This window comes from Moschus berezovskii, chromosome 10 (assembly GCF_049115385.1).
Source record: "Moschus berezovskii isolate FMDL1 chromosome 10, NW_MosBer_1.0, whole genome shotgun sequence".
Lineage (NCBI taxonomy): Eukaryota > Metazoa > Chordata > Mammalia > Artiodactyla > Moschidae > Moschus > Moschus berezovskii.
Window position 1 is genome coordinate 77,054,740 of NC_142469.1, and position 24,733 is coordinate 77,079,472.

The 24,733-nt window shown below is 40.0% G+C and overlaps 1 non-coding gene across 1 annotated transcript; it reads right to left on the reverse strand.

Moving 5' to 3' along the window:
• Nucleotides 1-7,302: 7,302 nt before the first annotated feature.
• On the reverse strand, nt 7,303-7,374 carry TRNAR-CCG (transfer RNA arginine (anticodon CCG)). Its single transcript has one exon. It is a non-coding gene; the product is annotated as a tRNA-Arg (tRNA).
• Nucleotides 7,375-24,733: the final 17,359 nt, after the last annotated feature.

Here is a 24,733-nt window from a genome sequence, read left to right on the forward strand (position 1 = left end):
GCTTTGTTTCTTAACCATACCTCTTCTCTTGCTCACACATCCTATCAATTCCCAAACCTCTGATTATTTCATTCTCCAAAGTCCAATTTAAATTCATTTCCTCCTATGATCAACTAATATTTGACAAAGAAACTAAAACTAGCCAATGATATTCTCTTCAATTAATGGTGCTGGGAAAATTGGGTATTCATATTTAAAAAAATGAAACTGGACCCCTATCCTACACTACTCACAAAAATTAACTCCATAGGGATTAAAGACTTAAACATAAGACATGACACCATAAAACTCTTATAAGAAAACATGGAGAAAGAGCTTCTTGACGTTGGTCTTCACACTGATTTTTATTAGATGTGATTTATAAAATGCAAAATAACAAAAGCAAAAATAAGGCAGTATGATTCTATGAAATTAAAAAGCTTCAGCACAGCAAGAGAAATAGACAGCAGAATGAAAAGATAACCTACAGAATGGGAGAAAATATTTGCAAACCACATATCTGAAAAGGGGTAAATATTCAACATATATAAGGAACACATACAATTCAATAGTGATAGTAATGAATAATAAAATAGTAAAATCCAATTTTTAAAAATAGGCCAAGGCCCTGAATAGACATTTTCCAATGATCAACAGGTACATGAGAAGGTGCTCAATATCACTAATTATCAGGGAAATGCAAGTCAAAAGCACAGTGAGCATGGCTATCATCAAAGAGGCGAGAGATAACAAGTGTTGATGATGTACAGCCACTATAGAAAACAGTATGGAAGTTCCTCAAAATAAAACTACCACATGGTCCAGATATCCCGCTTCTGGGTGTGTATGCAAACAAGTCTGGAAGAGTTACCTGCGTCCTCACGATTATTACAGCATTATCTACCATAGTCAAAGCGCTGAAACACCTTTCCAGTGGACTGATAGATAACGTAGCATAAATGTACAATAGAATGTTATGTGACCACAAAAAAGGAGGAAATCTTACCACTTGCAACAACATGGAAGGATGTTGAAGGCATTATGGTAAGTGAAGTACTTCAGCAGAAAAAGACACTGTATGAGCTCACTAATATATTGAATTAAAAAAAAAAAAAAACAGAACTTACAGAAAGAGAACAGATTGGTGGTTGCCAGAGTTAGGAGCTAGGGGAAATAGGTGAACAGGGTCAAAAGCTAAAAACAGAAAAAAAGGATTCACCTACTCCGGCAATGACACTGAGCTTGCTTCTCCACCCCTATCACTCCCCTTCACCCTTTAACCCCACCCCTCTGGAAGATTCTGACTTGGTTTATGCCTCAGGGGAAAATACCCTTATTTTATAATATGTATTTCTCAGGAGTCTAGCGAGTACATATTACACTGTGGGTTTCTAGTGGGGACTTTGACATCACAGTAACCTCAGTGGCTATGGTCGAACTTGGTTCAGATACATACTCAAATGGCTGTGGTTTTGGTTATTGCCACAGAGTAAGTTTGCAGTTCTTTTACACTGATCATTTGACCCCAACGAAATTATTAACATCATTTTTTATTTCTTATCTTCATTCACCCTATTATACTTGTTACATTTCACTCAAACCAGGACTCATGATGAACCCCCATGGCTCCCTCCCACCACCCCCACCTTTGCGTATGCTCTGCCCTGTCCCCCTGGAATGTCTTTACCCATCTCCCTCAAGGTTTTACTCAGATGCCGTTTCTTCCCTGGTGCTTTTTTCTCTCCTTATTCTTTCAATTCTGCCACGCTAAGTAATCTGATCCCTCCACAGCACGTCTCCAAACTTGCCCACTAATTCCTGAAATTCCATGAAAAGGGGAAACTGAACTAATCCACTGTGGCTGACTGGAGCACACAGGGGAATGCCAGAGTTCATGAAGAATATTCTGAGAGCCTTGCCAAAGTCACTCCCTTGTCCAGACCAAACAAGGGTGTGAGTGATGGATAGAGATTTCGGATGTGGGGTATAATGAAAGGGAGGAGGGCAAGGCTGGCAGGACTTGAGTTCTGTCTATTTAAGCGGCTGCCTATTTGGCAGCCCTCCGTGGAGGTCAGAAGGCCATTTGTGCTCTCATCCATATCACAGGAACTGTTAACGCTCTCTGGGCCAGGTCTGTTAGCCTTCCTCATAAAACCATGTTTGGAGAGATATCTCTGGGGAGGGAACTTGGGGTTGAAACTGGATGAAAGCAAGCCTGAAACTTAATTGGGAAGTAAGAGATATATCAAGGGGGAAAAGGCAACAATTTTGAAGTGGAAAATATCTTGTGAAGAGTAAAAATAGTAGCTTTTAGGTGGCATATGAGGCAGTTGGGCTGCTAACCCTCTCGTAAGTTGACTTCCTGTGCCCCACCGCGACTGTCCTCTGAAGGCTGATTGCTGTCTTCAGTGCTTCTAACCAGCTGGTATCACTACTTTGGCCATGGATTCTGACATTGCAGGAAGACAGGTAGCTTAGCAAAGAGTTAAAGAAGCTTTGTTTTGAAAAAACTGATTTACCAATCATTTATCAAGAATTTGTTGGGTAGCTGCTACTTGGCCACCTCATGTGACGAGTTGACTCACTGGAAAAGAGTCTGATGCTAGTAGGGATTGGGGAAAGGAGGAGACAGGGACGACAGAGAATGAGATGGCTGGATGGCATCACCGACTCGATGGACATGAGTTTGAGTGAACTCCGGGAGTTGGTGATGGACAGGGAGGCCTGGCGTGCTGTGGTTCATGGGGTCGCAAAGAGGACACGACTGAGCGACTGAACTGAACTGAACTGAACTGAAGAACAGATACTAAGTGTCTGTCAGGAGTATCTGCCAAGAACAGTGACAGGTGCTAGGAGAGGGAGAGATACAAAAATAAACTTGTCATTCAAATTTTGTTTTGTTTTTTTTTCCCCTTTGGTGCTTTCGATAAAGTGAATGGTTTTCATCTGGGAAGACAATATAAAGAATAAAGTGGTTGCTTATGCTAAAAGTGATTCTACCTAGTGATTTTTTTTTTTTTTTCTGGCCTCACTGTGAGGCATGTGGGATCTTAGTTCCCAAACTAGGGACTGAATTCGTGCCCTCCGCACTGGGAGGATGGAGTCTTACCCACTGGACCACCAGGGAAGTCCCTACCTTGTGACTGTTGACTCTCAGAGCTCACTCCTCTTCTTCATTTCAATTTAGCACACTTTTAGTTAACCCATACCCTGTGCTAAACACTTTGTTGGGCCCAAGGAATATATATTTAAATAAAACATCATCTATTTTTTCTTTAAGAAGCTCACTGCCTAGTGCTGGAGGAAGATTCATAAACTTCTAATATTATCCGTAGATAAGTTATAATTAATGGAGGTACAAAGTGCAATGGAGACAAAAGAAAAAGTTGAAGGAGACATTATGGAGGACTTAGAACAGTTTGCTGTTATTTTGCTCTCTTTCAGTCATATGCTTTTTCATCACACACTACTTGCTAGGTCCTGGCATTGCTGATCCAGGAAGTTAAGTTAGACAAAATTTTCCAGTAGGAAGCGAACTCTACCTGTGACAGTTTGGCTTCTCCACTGAGCCTCAAGAGTCCTGTCAACATAGAGCCCAGGGAAACCATTCATAGCCATTGCCATCTGTACAGGACAGAGACCTATTTTTCACCTCGGCCTCCCTCCTGAAATGATGTTCTGCTCCTCCATTCTTTTAATTCTTATGGGTCTAAAATTCCTGTTTTTGTGCCCTAACATTGCCTGATGAAAGATTATTTCAGGTTTTGTAATTTTAAATTGTGAACTTATCTTCATCCATGGAAATTCTCCACAACCTGGCTTGGGAATGTGCCATTCCAAAAAGGTTTCCAATTTGCTTTAGTCAGGCACACTGAAGATATTAGCATTTGGGGGCTAACTTTTGTGTTAGCCCTAGCTAACTCTCCTAGCTTGAGGGTTCCCAGACTAAATAATTTCAAACCTGTTTCAAACCTCCAACTACTTATGGAAAGACCCACAACTTTCAAAGTCAGAAGAGAGGTTTTTTCCTATCCAGGTAGACAAAACCATTTATGCTGTGCTAGTAGCTGGATTTTTTTTCTAGACCATCCTTTCAAGTGTTCTTGCTTTACTGGGTGGGGAGCTTAGGGTGGTGACCTTATTTTCATTTCTACCTCTCGGCATCAGAGCTTCACACTCTGTGTTCACATGGATGCTAAGACCCCACACTTATGGTTACTGGGACTAGAAACCCTCCTCCCTTCTGGATAACCCCAGTGTTATTTTGTATTTATAGCTTTAGTTTTTAATATCTTATTATTTGAAGACACTATAGAAGGTCTTTTTTCTCCCCCTTGAGAGCTCAACCATACATTTTTAAGATTTTTGGTTACATTTTACCCAGAATTTTTAGGTTTAGACACCTTAGGAGAATGTTCAAGTTGTTTACTGCCCAGGAAGAGAAACTATCCAGCAAACACTTAATACCTAACATCATTCAAGCCATCCTTAGCATCCATAGACACACATGAAAACAGAGTGGGGCCTGTGACAATGTCTGATTATTTTGGCCTCTACAGGTTCTAGATATAGAAGGCTGTGTCCTGCCTTCTACTCCTTAGGGCAGAAACTAATAATATATTAATAGTTCAGGCATGAATCGAATCAACAAATTTTAGTGTACAAATATGGTCACATTTCTTTATTTTTTAATAGAATAAATCCAACTGCCTTTACTGAAAGAGTCTAATGTCTCTCTGTTAAGGCTTCACTGCCTCCAGAAAATTATTCAAGAACTCCTAGGGATTATTCACTACAGAGGGAGTCAGTCCTCTTTAAGACCCAGACAGAGAACTACCCAGTCCCTCAGCGCAGCTATTGTCAGTCTTGGACACGTGGTGTCGCTGTTGAGCAGGAGTCCTGCTGTGTCCAGGGTCCGTTGGTTGCTGCTACAGTTTCTTCCTTGCTGGTACCCTCATTTGGACAGCAAGGTTACAGTACAGCTCTTTTAGTTCATTCCCAGATTTTCAGCAACTGTTTTCTAAAGTTGTGACTGAGTAGCTGGGCCTGAGGGCCTTTTTGCCTCAGCCAACTGCTTTGCCCAATGGCTCTTCTCACTCATTCTTGCCCTCCTGTTTTGTAACAGTGCTTATACTGTGTATGTTTTTCTCAAGGGCATTAATTAAGCTCCCATTCTTTTCACTTCTCCCTTATACTAAAAAAACCCCAAATTTTATTAGTATGGTGATTTACAATTTCTTACTTTCAGTTCAGTTCGGCTCAGTCGCTCAGTCGTGTCCGACCCTTTGCGACCCCATGAACAACAGCACGCCAGGCCTCCCTGTCCATCACCAACTCCCGGAGTTCACTCAAACCCATCTCCATCGAGTCGGTGATGCCATCCAGCCATCTCATTCTCTGCCGTCCCTGTCTCCTCCTACCCCCAATCCCTCCCAGCATCAGACTCTTTTCCAGTGAGTCAGCTCGTCGCATGAGGTGGCCAAAGTATTGGAGTTTCAGCTTCAGCATAAGTCCCGCCAATGAACACCCAGGATTGATCTCTCTTAGAATGGACTGGTTGGATTTCCTTGCAGTCCAAGGGACTCTCAAGAGTCTTCTCCAGCACCACAGTTCAAAAGCATCAATTCTTCGGCGATCAGCTTTCTTCACAGTCCAACTCTCACATCCATACATGACCACGGGAAAAACCATAGCCTTGACTAGATGGACCTTGGTTGGCAAAATAATGTCTCTGCTTTTTAATATGCTATCTAGGCTGGTCATAACTTTCCTTCCAAGGAGCAAGTGTCTTTTAATTTCATGGCTTCAATCAGCATCCTAAGTGATTTTGGAGCCCCAAAAAATAAAGTCTGACACTGTTTCCACTGTTTCCCCATCTGTTTCCCATGAAGTGATGGGACTAGATGCCATGATCTTTGTTTTCTGAATGTTGAGCTTCAAGCCAACCTTTTCACTCTCCTCTTTCACTTTCATCAAAAGGCCTTTGAGTTCCTCTTCACTTTCTGCCATAAGGGTGGTGTCATCTGCATATCTGAGGTTCTTACTTTACCAATACTCAAAACTCACCTTATGCAGGTAATACTGAGACCCAGAAAAAAAAAAAAAAGTAACTTTCCCAAGAGAATTCTACCAGTTAATGGAAAAACTGGAGCACCACTGTTCTCTGTACAAACAGCATTATCTTTCAGACCCTAACTCTTGCCACACAGTAAGCGGTTTGAGGTAAAAATCAAGCAACTCCTGTATATCTTCAGAAATCTTTTCTTAATTAAGTATGCATGCTAAGTTGCTTCAGTCATGTCAGACTCTGTGACTCTATGGACTGTAGCCTACCAGGCTCCTCAGTCCATGGGATTCTCCAGGCAAGAATAATGGAGTGGGGGTTGCCACGCCCTCCTCCAGGGAATCTTCTCAACCCAGAAGATTGGGAAGATCAGTCTTCTCAATCAAAACTGTCTTCTGCCCCTCCTGCATTGCAGGTGGATTCTTTACTGCTGAGCTACCAGGGAAGCCCTGTTTGTGTAGTTCCCCTCACTAACTGTCTGTTCTTGATTGCCATTAGTGCAGGAGTTGCAAAGTGAAAGTCTCTCAGTCGTGTCCGACTCTTTGCGACCCCATGACCTATACAGTCCATGAAACTGTCTAGGCCAGAATACTGGAGTGGGTAGCCTTTCCCTTCTCCAAGGGATCTTCCCAACCCAGGGATTGAACCCAGGTCTCCGGCATTGCAGGCGGATTCTTTACCAAATGAGCCATAAGGGAAGCCACAACACTAATATTTCTCTAAGTGTGGTCCTTAGACTAATAGGAATAACATTACCAGGGAACTTGTCAGAAAAACAAATTCCAAGATCTCACCCAGACATGCTGAGTCAAAAACTCTGGGTGTGGGGACCAACAGTCTGTTTTCACTACCCTATAGGAAACCCTGTCATACAACACATATAGTCTTGTATCTCTTAGATACTCTGATACAGTGCTTGACCAGGTACCTAAGATTTTGAAGGTCTTAAAAAATGTTTGCAATTTGAAAAACAAAGCTTAATCTCCAAGTCACAGAAAGAAAATACCCAACTGTAAATCAAAATTAACAAATAGGTCACTATCTACAGCACAAAACAGTATGTCAGTTAACTAAACCTGAATTCTTAAAACTACTTATATGTTTAGTTAGGAATGTGAAAGAAAAAAGTGAAAGTGAAATCGCTCAGTCGTGTCCGACTCTTTGCGACCCTGTGGACTGTAGCCTACCAGGCTCCTCCGTCCATGGGACTCTCCAGACAAGAGTACTGGAGTGGGTTGCCATTTCCTTCCCCAGGGATCTTCCCGACCCAGGGATCGAACCTGGGTCTCCCGCATCGGAGGCAGACGCTTTAACCTCTGAGCCACCAGGGAAGCCCAGTTATGAATGTAGGTGTCTTTTAATAAGATATGTGTATCTTCCAAATAGGTGCATACTTTGGTCTTGTTTTGTTGTTTAATTCTTGAACTTAAAGATTCAATTTCTCATATGGCATCTTTGTAGATGAACATTAAATATGCAGGAGGGACATCGTCAATTTCCAGACATGTGTTCAGTTCAGTTCAGTTCAGTTGCTCAGTCGTGACTGACTTTTTGTGACCCCGTGAATCACAGCACGTCAGGCCTCCCTGTCCATCACCAACTCCCGGAGTTCACACAAATTCATGTCCATCGAGTCAGTGATGCCATTCAGCCATCTCATTCTCTGTCGTCCCTTTCTCCTCCTGCCCCCAATCCCTCCCAGCATCAGAGTCTTTTCCAGTGAGTCAACTCTTCGCATGAGGTGGCCAAACAGATGACCACAAATATTGGCATAATTAAAGCAAAGAGAAAATTATTATGCTGCAGTGAACTCCCACTGAAATGACTTCTTAAACTAAATTATTACAGACAAATGAAATGAGAAAAAAAAAAAGAAAAACCCAAACTATATAGCCCTAAAAGTTTGTCATGGGAGGGTATCATGATTGATTTCTATTTTCTTCTTCTCTCTGTTCTTTTACCCGTATAGTCTCTATTGTAATGACATGAGATGTTTAAGTAACATGAGGTGGAAAAAAAGGAATATTTATTGATTGCTTACCATATATCAGCTGTTGTTGCATGCGTGCTTAGTCATGTCCAGCTCTGCAACCTCATAAACTGTAGCCCACCAGGCTCTTCTGTCCATGGGATTTCCTAGGCAAGAGTAGTGGAATAGGTTGCCATTTCTTCCTCTGGAGGATCTTTTCAACCCTGGGATGGAACGTGCGTCTCCAGTATCTCCTACATTGTAGGTGGATTCTTTACCACTGAGCCATGGGGGAAGCCCATATATCAATTATTATGTGCCTGCTGCTGCTGCTAAGTCGCTTCAGTCTTGTCTGACTCTGTGCGATCCCATAGACAGCAGCCCACCAGATTCCCCTGTCCCTGGGATTCTCCAGGCAAGAACACTGGAGTGGGTTGCCATTTCCTTCTCCAATGCATGAAAGGGAAAAGGGAAAGTGAAGTTGCTCAGTCGTGTCCAACTCTTCACGACCCCATGGACTGCAGCCCACTAGACTCCTCCGTCCATGGGATTTTCCAGGCAAGAGTACTGGAGTGGGTCGCCAGTGCCTTCTCCATATTATGTGCCTACTACATAACAAATGATTGAGAGAATTCACTGAATGCAATACTAAATTCAGTATTCACATTAAAGAAGAAGGCATTGACCTTGGAAAATCTGAAGTTTAGGAAGTTTAAATTACGCTCTAAGACTGCACAACCATAAATGTGGATCCAGGATTTAAATATCTTTGAGACACTAGACACTCATGATTTTTCCACCTAGCATGCTGCCTCTCTGAGGAGTAGCGTTAATAGTGAATATCAACTCTGGACAATTTTTACTATACAAGACATATGGGTGCCATTTATTATTGTTTCAGGATCTGGAAATTTGTGAAGTAACTAAGCCTTTCTATGCCAGTATATGTAGGCATATGTACAAAATAATTATTCTTTATATATGAGAAGTCCATATTTGCTATATTTGAATTGAACTTCAAAAGTTGACATTTAGGGGGGAAGTTTGTTATAATAAAGTCTATTTTGAGACTTTATTACTCCCCATTCTCTTATAAGACTTTAAATACAGCAAGTTCCATCAATCTGTTTTGTATTGGTTGCTTAGAGGCAGTCTGTGGCTACATCATGTTTTGTCAGCTCCACAGAGTCATCTCCTAAAAATAGTACTATTGCTTGGTTAGAAGGTTGTAAGAGAATAGCCCATAGCTACTATTGACAGACAATATGGTGTTATTGTTACTGGGACCAGGGCAAGTGTAATGTGAAAGGCTTAGCTCACAAACACTCCTTTAATCCAAGTCTCTACTCTGGTTCCTAAAAAACATCTCATTGAATGTTCAGGCTCCCCCACCTGCTGGCTCTCTGTCATCAATAGTTTAAGAAAGAAGTCTAATTAAGGAATGGAGATTCAACTTATATAATTTGCTCAGCAATAAGCTCACCCAGCAAACAAGGATCTCATTTATTTTAGTCCCGGTGAGACTGTAGATGAACATGTATTCATATGACAAAATGTTCTTGACATTGAGAAGTGGAAAAAAAGTTATTAAAAAGTTTACATAATATTTGATCATTAAAAATTATGTTTATTCAACAGTCCAGAGCAGGGGTCCCCAGCCTCTGGAATCTAATGCCTTATGATCTGAGGTGGGGCTTATGTAATAATAATAGAAATAAAGTACACAATAAATGTAAAGTGCTTGAATCATCTGGAAGCCACGCCCCCACCCCACAACCCTGGTCCATGGAAAAATTTTCTTCTATGAAATCAGACCTGGATGCCAAATGTTTGGGGACCTTTGATCTAAGGATTCACATAAATATGTAGTAGAGAAGCACTGTTTAATAGAAATATGAGTCACATATGTAATTTAAAATTTTCTAGAATCACATTTAAAAAGTAAAAAAAAATAAGTAAAATGAATTGTAATGACATTTTAACTGTTCTAAAATATATTCATTTTACATGTATTTTTGTAATTATATATTTTATATACATATATAAAAATCTAGCAAATGTGTATTTAAGTATATTAATTTAACATATTAATATGTTTTGATAATGTTAATCTATATAACAAAATATAGTAATGGTGGTATATTTATTTAACCAACAAAATATATGTGTGAAATCAGCATAAAATTATATATAGGTAGATAGATTTTACATTTTTTTCATAGTCTTTGAAGTCCGCTGTTTATTTTACTTTCAACCCATCTAAGTTTGGACACTAAATTTGGGGTGGGGAAATATTTGATGTGTTTTGATTTCATACACTTTATAGCTAAAAATAGGTTCATATACTGAGTTATTCCATATAACAAGTCATACACAAAAGTTTTCCAATAAGTGAAATGTCAATTTTAAACTTAAATTAATTAAAATTAAAATAAAGTTCAGGAAGTAGTTCCTCTGTTATACTAGACTCATTTCAAGTGCTTAGTGGCCTCATGTGGCTAGTGGCTGGTATGGTTGTGATGTTTTCTCATAAAGTCTCAAATTGCATGATCACTTCCAGACTCAGAGGATGATCCTCCTGTTCTGAAACCCAGGACAGTTGAGGCTGCCTTTATGTTTCATGATGAGGAAGAGATGAGATTAGACCTGGGAGTCAAACTCATAATCTCGGTCCTCATCAACCAATGTACTGAAGGTGAAAAAACATTTTTATAAATATATGAAACAGTGGCTAGATTCCAGAAGTTTTCTTGCTGGAATTAGGGGAAGAATCACCTGATTTATCATTAAGGAGAAATCATGGAAACAATTCTACTAATTGTATACTAATTATTTTTGCTTAAGAAATCAAGTGGAAACCTAGTTATATCTTCTTCAGACTGGAAACATGAATTCAGTGGGAAATAAAATATATCAGAGGGCTAATTTGCTCCATCATAGTCCCAGAGAAATCCATTCATCATTGACGTCACATGACTCTAAGAGTAATAGAATTTATCTTGCAGAGTAATACAATGAGAGTAGGGTATGGAAATCACTGAATCTTGAGAGCAGAAGTGCAGCTTTACCCCTGAAGGAAACTGCCTCAACAACTGAACAGACAGTTTCCATTAGACAAGTTAAATTGAGAGGAATCAAGACAAGTTAAGTCATGAAGAGGAAATAGGCTTTTCAGGGATCAGAATCAGTGACCCTTCACTGAAAGTTCAGGACAGCCAAATGCCCAAGGGAGGAACCCTGGGGACCATTCAGGGAAGAGAGTGGGTCTTGCAAAGAACCCAGAAAGGGAGCTACAGATCTTTTGGAAAAACAGAGAGGGTGAGAATGGTGTCAGTTCAGGAGTTCTGGATCTGGGAGGGGGCAGTCATTTGGGGCCAGAAAGTTGAAGGCCCATTTTTGCCCTGGGTCAACCACAAAAATGTGCTAAACTTAAAAGCCAGCTTTTCGGCAGCTCCCATCTCCCCAGAGGCCAGTGTCTGCAGCCATCAAACTGTGAAGGCATCTCTTTCCATGCTTCTCCCACTCAATCCTATTCCTCAAGTTTAATCTCAAGTCTCTTGTTTTTTTCCTGCTGTCTTACACGTAGATTCTTTTCTTTGATCTTTGGACATTATCTGACTTTTAATTTCTTCTCAGAACTGTCTCTGGACTCCACGTTTTGAGGTTGTGTTTTTCCTCATCCAGAAGAGTTTTAGGATAAACCATTTAATCCGTTGGGTAGCATATGCACAAATCCTGGAATCTATGAGCATTTTAGAGATTACCCGCCCCCTACCCCAGAAAAATATTTTATTCCTGGAAAAAATACTTATGGCTCCAAATAATATAAGAAGACTGGAAAATTGAAAGTATTAAGTGCACAGGGAGCTTAGCTCAGTTCTCTGTGATGACCTAGAAGGGTAGATAGGGAAGGTGGATGGGGATGGCGGATGGGAGGGAGGGCCAACGGAGGAGATATATGTATATATATGTAACTGATTTACGTTCTTGTACACAGAAGCTAACACAATATTGTAAAGAAATTATATGTCAATGAAATAAATAAATTTTAAAAATAAGATTTGCAAATATAACACTATGTCAATTGTATTGTCAAATTTAGTATTTATACCAATTTCACTACCTTTGAATATAATTTTGGAAGTTGGAATATCTTACTCTAAAATATTCCCTAAGTATACACAGTGATAGCTGACAGACCATAGTCAACCACAAATCAAATGCTATCTGTAGCAAAATGGTTTCAAACGTAAATTAGAAGCATCCTTTCAAAAACTTTTTGCTTGAACATTGTATTTGGTGTGGGGTGGGGGTTTGTTTGAATATGTTTTGTATGATACAGAGTGAAAGAACTCAGCATCTATCAAGGTCTTAAAATGATCTTGAGGATCCCTCTCTATCCAGCCCATTCCTGGCCTTTCTTATTCCTGGATAAGGCAAGTCCATACAGCAGGTAGTATGATGTGTCCACGGGGTTGCAAAGAGTCAGACACGACTGAGTGACGGAACTGACTGGTGACGTGTCAGAAAGTCTGTGAAATTCGCATCCTGGACACATCACTTTCTAGCAGTGAGAAAGCTGACAGCTTCTTTAGCCTCTCAGACCTTCCATTTATGTGAATATTCAGAGATTTCTGGGAGAATTATGTAAAGTGACAATTGGGCTCAATATCTAGTAGGTCAGTAGGATAGTCTAGAAAGATAAAAGATGAATTAAATCCCTGTGTCCTATAGGCAAACAGAAACAGAGGGATAAAATTGAACTCGGGAATAAGGACTTAACTTAGGAGTTAAAAACTACAGACTTCAGAATTGCAAACCTTACGAAATTCAGCATTATTGACTGGGAGAAAGAGAGACTTAGGATAATAGTGCTAAGTGGCTCTTGTGGTCATTGCATCATTGTTCCCAGACTCATTTCCTTCCCTGTAGGATAATTATGCATTCTCACCCATTGTCATGGAACTTGTTGAGCTACCCTAGAGGCTGAATACTCTTGGCCACCGGGTCAAGTTGGTCATGTGGCTTGTTTCAGCCAATGCAGTGCAAATGCCACATGCAGATAATAGTTTAAGGGCAGTGGAATGATTTGGCTCTGCCTCTTGGCCTTTTCCCTTGTCCACAATAATGATGTACTATCCCAGAAAAAGGCTGCTGTTCTTGATTGGTTCCTGGTATGAGAAAGCACATGGAGCAAAGCCACAGCCCACAGCCATGGTGGAGCTGCTAGCATGGCACTGTGGGAGAAATAAACATTTGTTGTTACAAGTCACTGAGATTTGGGACTTGCTTGTCACCACAGGAAAGCTGATTAATATAGGAATTTAGGAGTGAGAGCATTATTCTCCTTGATCTTTTATGGATCTAATTTGAAAAAGATGATTTTTGCATTAACCAGCAGTACAGAAAACCAGCAGGTTCCACTCTTCCCAGAACAATGTTGTGCATACTTTATGGTAATTTGCACTTTAACAGAATTAGTACATTAACATTAAAGGTATAATCCCTGCACCACCCATGTCACACACCACACAGTCCACATGAGGAGTTTGGGAGTGGAGTCACAGAGAGATTTGAACGGGAGGAGAAGGGGACGACAGAGAATGAGATGGCTGGATAGAATCACCGACTCGATGGACATGAGTTTGAGTGAACTCCGGGAGTTGGTGATGGACAGGGAGGCCTGGTGTGCTGTGATTCATGGGGTCGCAAAGAGTCAGTCACGACTGAGTGACTGAACTGAACTGAACTGAACTGAAAGTTACTTATTTGTCTCTAATGACATCTTCTGGGATTTACTGATGTAGGCATTTTACATTTTTCAGTTATACGTGTGAACAATTCTTTCTTGCCAATTTTGCTAGTGTTAGGAATACTTCGCAAGGTTCTTTCTGTACTTAGAAAATCAGCATTAATTAAATCAACTCATTTCCTAAGTCCTTAATATAGCACACTACTTTTTCCTTTGTAGTGTGAATCTGTTGTTTCTTCTCTGAGTTCTAGATAAATAAAAGTACCGTGACTCAGAAGAACATAACCTTTCATTAATTAAAACAGTGTCAGGGGAGTGTGTAATTTCCTTGGTTCTGTCTCCCTGCAGCAAAAATTTGAAGTGATGGATGCATCACCATCTCAATGGACATGAGTTTGAGTCAACTCCAGGAGTTGATGATGGGCAGAGAGGCTTGGTGTGCTGCAGACCATGGGGTCACAAAGAGTCAGACACAACTAAGCGACTGAACTGAACTGAATTGATGGACCATTGTTACAGCTCCATGTTACAGCTCAGTTTTATTTAGAAAGCAAAGGAAAATACATCCTCTAGGCGTGAGACTGGGTAGACCCAAAAGACACGAAGAGAAGAGAAGCCCCCTCCCCCCTCCCCCGCACTCAATTTTGGCTCCTCTTTTTATATGGTTTTTCTCCTCCCCCTGAGCCTGCCCTATGTAAATTGGGCTAGCCAGGAGGGCTGTTTGTTTTACCTGAGGTCCTCACTCTGGTCCTTGGACCTTCCTTTGTTCTATCTTCACAGGCTTTTCCCTTCTTTGTCTTTTAGCCACTGCCATTTTGGACTCCTTTTTCCTATTCTAACTACCTAACAGTAGCAACTACTAGGATTTTTTGGAGTAAACTTTTAAAATACTAAATATAAAAATAGTGTTACAGACAAAAATGCTTCCCTGGTGGCTCAGTGGTAAAGAAACTGCCTGCAATGCAGGAGACCCAGGTTCAATCCCTGGGTTGGGATGATCCCCTGGAGAAAAGAATGGCTCCCCACTCCTGTACTCTTGCCTGGAGAATTCCATGGACAGAGGAGCCCAGTGGCTTACAGTCCATGGGATCACAAAGAATCAGAAACGGCTGAGAGACTATCACTTATAGACAAAAATAACCCCAAAGCTCTGGGGTCTACTCAAAATGTAAAGAAATAGGATACAAGATACCTTCCAAAAATGTCTAATGGCTAGGGTTTGGAGAATGGGGGAGAAATTAAACTAAATCCTAAGTGTATTCTTCTGAATTCAGTCCATTCCATAAGCTATTTGCACATTTGATGGTTGATTTGTTTTGCATTGTAGTTTTGGGATTTAAATGTAAAATATCAACTCTTTAAAAAGATATTTAATTTTTTAAAATTATCTACAAATAAACATTAGACCTGATTAATTTATTTTAAAGATATGACCCAGAAAAACATCTATTTCCGCTTTATTGAGATCAAAGCCTTTGACTGTGTGGATCACAATAAACTGTGGAACATTCTGAAAGAGATGGGAATACCAGACCACCTGACCTGCCTCTTGAGAAACCTGTATGCAGGTCAGGAAGCAACAGTTAGAACTGGACATGGAACAGCAGACTGGTTCCAAATAGGAAAAAGGAGTACGTCAAGGTTGTATATTGTCACCCTGCTTATTTAACTTATATGCAGAGTACATTATGCAAAATGCTGGGTTGGAAAAAGCACAAGCTGGAATCAAGATTGCCAGGAGAAATATCAATAACCTCAGATATGCAGATGATACCACCCTTATGGCAGAGTGAAAGAGGAGAGTGAAAAAGTTGGCTTAAAGCTCAACATTCAGAAAACTAAGATCATGGCATCTAGTCCCATCATTTCATGGGAAATAGATGGGAAACAGTGGAAACAGTGGCTGACTTTATTTTGGGGGGCTCCAAAATCATTGCAGATGGTGACTGTAACCATGAAATTAAAAGATGCTTACTCCTTGGAAGGAAAGTTATGACCAACCTGTCAGGGAATGTTTAAGCAATCCTATATGTTGTTTTCTGTTTCTCAAGGGCCCTCTGTTCCTTATCAGTTTCTGGAAAACAAGAGCGAGCAGAGCTGCACACAGTTCTCAGGACTGAGGCCATGAGGCAGAACGCATCCATGGATTCCTTTCAGTAACTTTTTACTTATCTGTGAAACTGCTTAGTCTTGTCCCGTTTCCAGTGCACAGATTGTCTTCTGGCCCCGTGACGACTGTTGTCCCCCTGGTTACTGTTGTTATGGACCTATGACTATTGTTATTCCCTGCGTTACTGTTGCTGTGCATCTGGTTTTGGTGAGTTTCACTCAACTTTATTTTTCTGCCTAAAGCTTCCTTGTATAACAATAAACACACGCTGCCATGAATAAAGCACCCTTGTTCCACTAGAGACTTGGGTCCCCCGCATCCTTTTTTTCTTCGCCTTCTTTTTGTCGACTCCTGTCCCCAGGTTCCAGTCTGTCAAGAAGACCATAACACCAACCTAGACAAGCATATTAAGAAGCATAGACATTACTTTGCCAACTAATGTCCATGTAGTCAAGGCTATGGTTTTTCCAGTGGTCATGTATGCATGTGAGAGTTGGGCTATAAAGAAAGCTGAGCACAGAAAAATTAATGCTTTTGAACTGTGGTGGTGGAGAAGACTCTTGAGAGTCCCTTGGACTACAAGGAGATCCAACCGGTCCATCCTAAAGGAAATCAATCCTGAATTTTCATTGGAAGGACTGATGCTGAAGCTGAGACTCCAATACTTTGGCCACCTGATGCAAAGAGCTGACTCATTTGAAAAGACCCTGATGCTGGGAAAGATTGAGGGCAGGAGGAGAAGGGGAAGACAGAGAATGAGATGGTTGGATGGCATCACTGACTCAATGGACATGAGTTTGGGTGGATTCCGGGAGTTGGTGATGGACAGAGAGGCCTGGCGTGCTGCAGTTCATGGGGTTGCAAAGAGCTGAATGGACACGACTGAGCGACTGAACTGAACTGATAAGTAAATAACCCGCTTAATTCAACCCATGTTTACTGAAACTCTTCCATGTTGAAGCTGAGCTTCTGAGCTCAAGAACTTTGGAACAGATAGGGTCTACTAATATCCTGTAAAGCAAATCTAAAGTACACAATTAGAATGGTGTTTTTTAAGTATAACTTTCTGTGATGATGAAAGTGTTCTACATCTATGCTGTCCAATATAGAAGCCACAAGCTTCTGATCAATTGAAATAATGCTCAAGTGAAAGAAAAGTTGAATTTTGCTCATTATTTAATTTTAATTCATGCAAATTTAATAGCTACAGTTGTCTATTTGTTTCCATCTGGACAGCAAAGAACTAGAAAATGGGTAAAACTGACATAAGTGACATAAGAGGTTATAAACAGTGTGTTTTCTAGAATGTTTTAGAAGACAATAAACACTACTGACAAGTCAGGGGATGCAGGAAAGCATTTGTGCAAGTGACTTCTGGGAAGAGTTTTAAAGATGTGTAAGACTGGTTTATATATAAATGTGTGTACGCACACACCCACACATACACATTACGAAAGAATCAGGGGAAGAATTTTGCAGGGAGAGGGACTAGATTGACTAAAACAATGTGTGGAAACTATTTGGAAACTGGTAAGGCCAGCTTGGTTTTGGCATAAAAGTATGTACAATAGTAATATGAAATTTTTCTGAGTAGATTCTTTGATGTTATTTTGTAGATCTTGATTACCATTCTGAAAAGATGGTATTTACCTTGATAATAACTGTTGCATCTTTTCTGCAGCACCAAATTTATGTGACCAGAGATGACAATCTGATGGCAGTAATTAAGAAGAATTGTGGAGGGACAGGAAAACTAAAACTTGTATCAGCAGACTCATACAAGTATTGCTGGCAAAATAGTGAAATATGTAATAAGAATGGTGAAAATGGAAATTTTTAGATGGTTTAGAAGTTTCTGTGTTTGGAGGCATGTGAATAGAAATCAGTACCTACCATTTTTCTTTGGAGATTTGTGATGATAGGATAGCATGTGGTAGTACCTTTCACCATCAAAGTGAGAAGGGATTTTGGCAGCTTGGAATAAGACGTAGGGAACTGCAACCTGATAACAGCTTTATGAAGCTTTCAAAGAGAAAGAGGACTTCAGTTTCCACTGGTCACCAAAGCATCTGAGAGTTTAGAGAAGGAGCAAAAGTAATAGAACTGCCCAGCGACTGCTTGGGCCCCCTTAGGAAGCTCTACTTAGAGAACCATCCAGTTGAAAATGTTTAAAAATTTCTCTTGGGAGTCCTTCTTTGACTCATGTGTTACTGAGAAATGTGTTATTTAATCTCCAGGTATTTGGGGATTTTCCAGCTATCTTTCTGTTTTTTATTTCTAGTTTTATTGTAGAGCAGACATTATAAGATTTCAATTCTTTTAAACTTGTTAAATTACATTTTATGGCCCAGAATGTGAATACATACTGGTGGATGTCCCATGTGAGCTTGAGAATAATGTTTAATACACTGTTGTTGGATGAAGTAGCTTATAGATGTCAATTATGTACTATTGACCAATGGTGCTTCGAGTTCAGTTGTGCCCTTATCGATTTTCTGCCTTCTGGATCTGTCCATTTCTGATAGAGAGGTATCAAAATCTCCCTCCAAGAATAACAGTGGGTTCATTTATTTATTTTCATAGTTCTGTAAGCTTTTGCCTCATGTATTTCAATGTTCTATTGTTTAGGTACATGCACATTAAAGATGGTTATGTCTTCTTGGACTACTGACCCCTTTATTACATACATACACAATGCCCCTCTGTATCCTTAACTTACCTTATTCTAAAGTCTGCTCTTTCCAAAATTAATATGGTTACTCCCACTTTCATTTGATTAACGTTACCACGGGATACTTTTCTTCACCCCTTTCCTTTTAATGTACATGTCTATAGTTAAAGTGGGATAATTGCAGACAACCTATAGTTGAGTCTTGTTTTTTGGTTCATTCTAATAATCTGTCTTTTAATTCGTTAGAACACAGACTTTTAAAGTGATTATACTATGTGATTCCAATTTTTTGTCCTTTCTTAGCACATCAGTTATATTTCTTTTTAATTTTTTTTTTAGTAGTTGCCCTAGAGTACACTATACATTTAAAATAATTCAAGTCTGTTTTGATATAACACTCTATTACTTCACAGGTGAAAGTGTGTTAGTCACTCAGTTGTGTCTGACTCTTTGTGACCTCCTGGACTGTAGCCCACCAGGCTCTTCTGTCCATGAAATTCTCTAGGCAAGAATACTAAGTGGGTGGCCATTCTCTTCTCCAGGGGATCTACTCAACCCAGAAATCGAACCTGGGTCTCTTGCATTGTAAGAAGATTCTTTATCATCTGAACCACCAGAGAAGCCCTTCATGGGTAGTACTTTAATAATAGGAAAAGAAATCCTAATTCCTCCCTCAGTCTTTTGGTGAGCTTGTATCCCTGTGAATATCAGCAATACTTTTCAGTGTCCCCATCTTTGGTGTGACCACATAGCTAGAGGGAGCTGAAATTAAGTATTTTCCTTCCTCCAGACAGGCTATTCTCAGTCACTGTCATGTCTGACTCTCTGTGATCCCACAGACTATAGCTCATTAGGCTCCTCTGTCCTTGGGATTTTGCAGCCAAGCACACTGGAGCAGGTTGCCATTTCCTGCTCCAAGGGATTTTCCCCACCCAGGGATTGAACTAGCATCTCTTTTTTCTCCTGCATTGGCAGGAGGATTCTTTACCACTAGCGCCACCTAGGAAATCCTCCAGACAGGTTGCTGCTAAGTCACTTCAGTCCTGTCCAACTCTGTGCAACTCCAGGGACGGCAGCCCACCAGGCTTCCCAGTCCCTGGGATTCTCCAGGCAAGACCACTGGAGTGGGTTGCCATTTCCTTCTCCAATGCATGAAAGTGAAAAGTGAAAGTGAAGTCGCTCAGTTGGGTCCGACTCTTAACGACCCTATGGACAGCAGCCCACCAGTCTTCTCTGTCCATGGGATTTTCCAGGCAAGAGTATTGGAGTAGGGTGCCATTAGTTTCTAACAAAACCCCAATAGGTTAGGCTCTAGTAAAATAAGTTCTCCTCGGGCTTGGCCTTGTTAAGAACAGAGTGCTCTGGTATATTTTTAAATGGTCACATTTGCCTTTCCCCTGCTTGAAGCAAGAGAGAATTTTCCTCCAGTATACATAGAGGTCCTGGAGATGAATCACAAAAGCATGGGACTCTCCTAAGGACTGGGTTTGGGGCTACTTTCTCTGTAAATGAACCTCTAAGTTGAAGTTAAAATATTTGAGGGTGGGTAAAAAGAAAGTGGTGCTGGAGAAGAATCTTGAGAGTCCCTTGGACTGCAAGGAGATCCAACCAGTCCATTCTAGAGGAGATCAATCCTGGGTGTTCATTGGAAGGACTGATGCTAAAACTGAAATTCCAATACTTTGGCCACCTCATGCGGCGAGTTGACTCACTGGAAAAGACTCTGATGCTGGGAGGGATTGGGGGCGGGAGGAGAAGGGGACGACAGAGAATGAGATGGATGGATGGCATCACCAACTTGATGGACATGAGTTTGAGTGAACTCCGGGAGTTGGTGATGGACAGGGAGGCCTGGCGTGCTGTGATTCATGGGGTCGCAGAGTCAGACACGACTGAGCGACTGAACTGAACTGAACTGAACTGAAAAAGAAAGTGGAGGATTCCATGACAATGGAGAATTCCCACGAAGGTAACAAGTAGATTAATAGTACTATTAATAGAAATGCAGAGTCACATGGAAAAACTGATTTTGAGGGAAATTGTGATGTTCTCTTAGTGAGGAGCATAATAAAACCAATAGTATTTCTCTTTTTTTCCTAACATCAAGGATGATTCACCAAACCATGTTTATACAAAACAAACACCTCCTTCAAAAAAAATCTTCAAGTAGATGATCCCCAGACCTAGCTCTCTATTAAATACACCCAATGGTGCCTCCAGTCAACATCTCCCAGGGGAGCCTCTTGGCTGTTGTTCTTGGCAATGACCACTTCTTGGTCACTACTTCCAACAGTGGTCAGCATGAATTTCCATAGCTGCACTTTCCAGTGGCCACCCATATTGTCACAGATCCTAACCAGCAGCAACACCTCTGGGCAGGTCTTCCTTCTGATGAATAAGACTGCCAGAGATTGTCAGCAGCTCTTGACCCCTGTATCCTTTTAAATTCTAAAAGGTTTAATTTTAAAGGATCTCAATCCCAAACATCTTAAAAGGCTTATGGTTTCCCTCCGTGACTAATGGGCACAGTAGACTTCCAGCATCACTCCCCAAGGCCAGCTCTCAATAGGCTCCGTATTAAGCCCTTAAGGGGCCATTAAGACACCACATTATTCTTTTAACTATCTTTATATTTCCATTGGTTATTCTACATACCTCTAGCAGAAAAGTCCCATGGGCAGAGATGTTTGGATTCTGGCTTGAAAGACTGAGGGGTGTTTTCTCATTGTGGGATCCTCTGGGTACTCCAGAGAGCTGAGCAACCTGTGTGTCAGAAGGAGGTCACTGGACAATCGTGTTTTGAGCAGAGCAACAGAAAGACTACCACAAAAAGATTGTTAGAAAATTGACAAAGACTCAAACCCAGAAGAATGAAAGCCATCAGAAACTGTATGAGTGAACTGAGAATGTGTATAATATTCTCAGGAAACCATTTTAGTTGCTTTCCCCACTTTCTTTCACTGTTCACTGAGGCAGATACATGAATTGACATCTCTGCAGCTCAAGCAAAGCTTCTGTATTCTTTAAATGGTATCTCTCTGGGTCGGGAAGATCCCCTGGAGAAGAGAATGGCTACCCACTCCAGTATTCTTGCCTGGAGAATTCCATGGACAGAGGAGCCTGGTGGACCACAGTCCATGGGATCACAAAGAGTTGAACACGACTGAGTGACTAACACTTTCACTTTCACTTTTACCAGAGGCCTCCTTCTAAAACCCACAACACCTAAAACCCTCCCCACATCTAGGGAATTTTAGTGTTTTGCTCATGGTCCACAACTCTCTTCTCTCTCCACATCCCTCTATCAAGATGTCTACGCAAATGGAATTCCGAGAATTGCCTCAAGCTTTTCAGAGCTCCTTAATGTAAACATGGAAATGCCTTGGGGTACAAATTATCAAGACATGAAATAAATTTCACACTGAGATTCATCAGCTCAAATTATGGGTAAAGGTTAAAAATCAGCAAATAAGTAAAATACAAAACAAACAACAACAGACTCAGTCATGTAGAAAATATTTCCCAAGTGTCTGCTTTTAATATCATTTTCAGCACTCTATAATAGCTCGCTAGAGAGGATACAGCAAATATCGACTACAGATCAGAATGAATTTAGGTAGAGAGAATTCAGATTGAGGAGAAAAATAAGGAGTTGAATCTATTCTTATTAAAAACAAAACAAAAATCCCTCTGGAATGATACAAAAGAACATTTGAAAAAAAAGAGTCAAACTAACATAGTTTGCCTTTTTTTTTTTAATGCTAAGGGTTTCAGTATTAGAGGATTTTAATCACAAACCTAGAATAAATCAATATACATTGGATTGAAAAACAGTTGATATTGTTAGCAGTGAATGCAGAAGTATAAATTTAAATTTTGATCTCAATTTCCCAATTTAAATAGCTCTACAGATGGTAAAGAATGTTCCTACAGTGTGGGAGACCCTGGCTTGATTCTTGTGTCGGGAAGAACCCCTGTAGAAGGAACTGGCAACTCATTCTTTTTTACTCTTGCCTGAAGAATCCCATGGACAGAGGAACCTGATGGGCTACAGTCCATGGGGACGCAGAGTTGGACATGACTAACATACACTGATTCTTGGATTCCATATGGTTTGTTTTAAATCTATCTGTATTTCCTAAATTTTGTTATAACTTCTTTGTATAGTAACCATCATATTAGCAGTCAGATTTGGGTACTTTCTGTTCTTTATGTATTATTTTTATAAACATAATGATTGACTGGATGTCACTTGAAAATATAAGATAATAAATATAAGATATCCTTAAACCAATTAGATTCATAGGTCTATTATTATTCTCTTGGTCTTTATTATATTTAGGACTAAAATGTAATCACTACAGTATTTATTTATAGCCCAGCCTTTACAGGGAAAAGACCCAAGATACTATAAGTGATGTTCATGAAGCCTAGTTGAAAATGAAAATGAGTCTATACATAGCAACTACTTTTTAAAAATCATACAGCTATGTTTAGTTTGAAATTTGCATTTATTCACACATGAGTAAACATGATTGAAAGTATTACCTCCTCCTCTCTTCTCTTAGCCCCTTCTGCCCTGTCCCTGGATGCTTTATTAGCTGGTCATCTCCAGCTTTTGTTTTGTCTGTTTGTTTTAATTAGATAAAGGAAATTATTGTTTTTCATAAAATAGTATTTGCTATCCATTTGTTTGTCTGTGTCCTGCTGAAATGTACCACACATAATAAAGTGTTGATAAACCTTATTGCTGAAGGAGAACTTACAGAATGAGAAGTTATTTTCCACAAGGGACTTTAGCCACCTTAAAAGCTTGTTGGGCACTCTATTTAAATGGTATTTACCAAGTCCCATTAAGTATATGTCAAATATATAGTTTCGTGTTAGTTTCTAATAGTTTCTATATAGTTTCATATCATTTCTAATAGTTAGCTTCATTTTGGAATTATGTTTTAATGAAAGAGCCTACTGATAACCTAATTAAAAAAGTTGGAAAAGATCAATCTATCCTCTGAGATTTAAATAAAAGTTGGCATGAGTACATCTGATGTTGAAAGGGAAATCCAATGCCTCCCTAAGATCTTTGTGAAGTTTGAGAAATGCTTACAAATAATTCTAGCTCTGAGTTTCTATCTCCACTAATTTCTCAATTTCATTTCCATTCATATCAAAGGGGCTGTAGTAGTTTTGTTACACTGGACTTGTTATGTGCACTATGCATTATCTTTCAGGAGCTCATTATCTGAAATATTAAAAGGAAGGCTTTTCCCCCTACAATATGGTAATGACTGGTTTTTGTAGACAATTTGGAAAGTCTAAAATATTATGAAGATGGAAAAAATAACTCCCAGATAATCCCTTTTAATATCTTGGTAGCATCCTTTTAAAAAATTGCCTAAATCCATTACTTATTTTTAAATTTTTCAATTGAGATATCATGTACATATAAAAAATGTATGTGAAGCTTTCTCATGCTCCTACCTCCAAAATGACCACTATTCTGAAATCCATCACTATTGATTAGTTTTGCCTATTATTCAATGTCATTGTAAGTAGAAATATGTAGTGTATGTAGTTTACATGTATTGGCTGGCCTCTTTCATTTAGTATGATATCAGCAGTTCTTGGGACTGGAATGCAAAAGTAGGACATCAAGAAACACCTAGAGTAACAGGCAAATTTGCCCTTGGGGCACGGAATGAAGCAGGGCAAAGGCTAATAGAGATTTGCCAAGAAAATGCACTGGTCATAGCAAACACTCTCTTCCAACAACACAAGAGAAGACTCTACACGTGGACATCACCAGATGGTCGATACCGAAATCAGATTGATTATATTCTTTGCAGTCAAAGATGGAGAAGCTCTATACAGTTAGCAAAAACATGACCAGGAGCTGACTGTGGCTGAGATCATGAACTCCTTATTGCCAAATTCAGACTGAAATTGAAGAAAGTAGGGAAAACCACTAGACCATTCAGATATGATCTAAATCAAATCCCTTATGATTATACAGTGGAAGTGAGAAATAGATTTAAGGGACTAGATCTGATAGAGTGCCTGATGAACTATGGATGGAGGTTCGTGACATTGTACAGGACACAGGGACCAAGACCATCCTCATGGAAAAGAAATGAAAAAAAGCAAAATGGCTGTATGGGGAGGCCTTACAAATAGCTATGAAAAGAAGA